Raw genomic sequence first — 2,736 nt, forward strand, 5'->3', positions numbered from 1 at the left:
TATTAAAATATATGTAAAGATCACCTCTTTTAGGATTCAAATAAAATATTTAAGTAAAAGGAATTTTTTTTTTTGTAAGCTTCAATTATTTGAAATTTTTTGAGCCTTACATCTTTATTTATAAGCCTAATCACAAAAAAATTATACCTTTTCACAAATTTGTAATTTAGTAATTTAGTAGTTTCAAATTTGATAATTTAAACCAAATTGAACTAGTTGATACAAACTTATGCAATTAGACTTACAATTATCAACATCTATTCCTTATTATAATTTTGTTGATAAAAATTGATTAAAATTGAAAGTCTAATTTTAATTAATTAGTTAAATTATAATAAATATGCTGAAATTGATCAATTGTTGAAACTGAAACTATTAACTATATTGCAAAGTCACAAAAAGGTTTAGCTTGTTCATTGTTAGATTTTTTTTTTTTAATAATTTATTAAAAATTATCTTGATCTTAATAATTTACTGAATTGGTACCAAATTCAGGGAGACTTAAGGTTATCAAAACCTGAAATAAGCCTATAACCATCAATTTACTTAAAAATATCTTGATCTTTTTATTGATGAATAATAATAACATATCAAAGTGCACATCTATATGAAATTAAGGGTTTGTTTGGTATTATTATTGAAATTGCTGTCACAAATTTTTTTTTTTAAATATATTAGTTAGAGAGCATAAAAAAATGATTTAGAATTAAATTTAATAAATTTTAATCATTAGAGCACTACAATAATAAAATAATTTTTTCTAAACTATTTTTTCAATAACATCTAAAAAAGGTCAGTGTAAGAAATTAAAAGAAAAAAGTGATTAAAATTACCAACTATAAAAATATGGTCGGTAATTACTGACGTATTACCAATTAAATAGAAATGTCAAGAAAATAAAAATGCGAAGTAAATTTTACTGATTATATTACCGTTATTTATCGACTAACTATTCCCGATAATATTTTTTATTTGATAAAATTGGCAGAAAGACTCGTGACAATGTTAGCGGCAAAATATTAAATAATAGTGTCTAAATATTTGAGTAGGTACTTGAAACTAAATTTAATAATTGAGTTTACTAGAAGAAAATAAACTAGTATTTAAAGTATTTAAATATAAGCTTAATTAATTAATAATTTATATGTGATATAAATTAATTTGGTAGAAGAATTAATTTGGCTAATATGGCTTATGAAACCATGAGATAAATGTAGCTTAGTGGCTTAGTGGTGATGTGCCATAATATGCCCTTGGAGATGGTGACACCTCATCAAGTTGACTTGAGGAGAAGATGAGACTTAGCAAAGTTTTCTTCTTAGTGAAGATTGAGATTCCTCCACTAAGTCAATTTTAGGGATTTGCAATCTCTAAAATTTAGAGATTCCACCAAGTTTAGGGATTCCCATATCCCTAAACAATATATATAATAGTCAACCTGTTAAGATAACAGATCTCCTTGTTATCATGTTGTTATAACTGATTGTATTTTAAGTTATATTTGCTTTATCTTATAGTTACAACTATTTTGTATTTATCTTGTATTATCTTTGTCAACTAACAACTCTATGTAAGCTGCTCATGTACCATCTCTACAAACGAGGAAAACCAAAAACGTTTTATATCCATAACATGGTATCAGAGCTTCACTAATATTTTGTCATTATGAGTTCATCCCAAATGGTTCTTGCTACACTTGTTTATTCCTCTCCCTCCACCGCCCATCACACATTTTCTGTCAAACTCGCTCCTAAAAATTATCTAGCCTGGAAAACACAGTTCATCCCATGGCTCAATTATCAAAATGTGACCTCCTTTATCATGGGCTCTCCCCCACCACCATCACACACCACATTGTCTTCTAATAATCCACCCACTGAAATTCTAAACCCTGAATTTGATACCTGGTATAAAAAAGATGAAATGCTTTATTCATGGATTCTTTCTTCTCTCTCTGAAGAAGTGTTTGGTCAAATTTGATACCAGCGAGGGGCAATTTGATCAATTCACCCCTAGAGCTGACTCCTGACCTAACTATCCAATAAAATCGGAGAAAAGAAAATTTCGGGATCAAGAATTAAATTAAAGAACTAAAGAAAAATAAATGAAAAAAAAAAAGAAAAAAGAAAAAGTTGATAAAGTTTATTACATCATGCATGACATCATGCAATATGCAATAAACCTAACAATTAAAAAATTTGAAATTCTAGGATAATGATTTAAAAATACTTAAAAGAAAAGAAAAGAAAAGAAAAGAAAAATGTTATGTTGTCTTCTCTAAGAGTGAGCCGGCCTCTCTCTCTCTCCCAAAGCTCCCTCACTTCATCCTCCATTAAAGCTTGTGTGTAAGCTTTTAAAACCCCAAATTTGCCCATAAATCCCCCAAAAATTATTGATTACACCTTGCTCTTCCAACTTGAGAAGGGGAATTAAGGAAAGAAAAGTGAAGAAAGTGAAAGAATTTGTAGATTGTAAATCAAAGAATTAGGGTTAGTGTTCTTTCTTCATTCTCTCTTTGAATTTATGTTTAAGTAGCTAAGTTACACTTGGAATTACCAAATAAGTGAATTAAATCAAGTATGTGGACTACCTACATGAATTTCAGCCTAGAGGAAGTGAGGTAGGGTTGAGTGATTTTGAAGCAAATAATGAAATAGTTAAGTGTAAATGAGTATGTAAGTACTAATTATGTATTTAGATTTCATCAAATGAGCTAAACATGAAAATTAGGGTTTT

The sequence above is a fragment of the Hevea brasiliensis genome, unplaced genomic scaffold (assembly GCF_030052815.1).
Source record: "Hevea brasiliensis isolate MT/VB/25A 57/8 unplaced genomic scaffold, ASM3005281v1 Scaf458, whole genome shotgun sequence".
In the NCBI taxonomy this organism is placed as follows: Eukaryota; Viridiplantae; Streptophyta; class Magnoliopsida; order Malpighiales; family Euphorbiaceae; genus Hevea; species Hevea brasiliensis.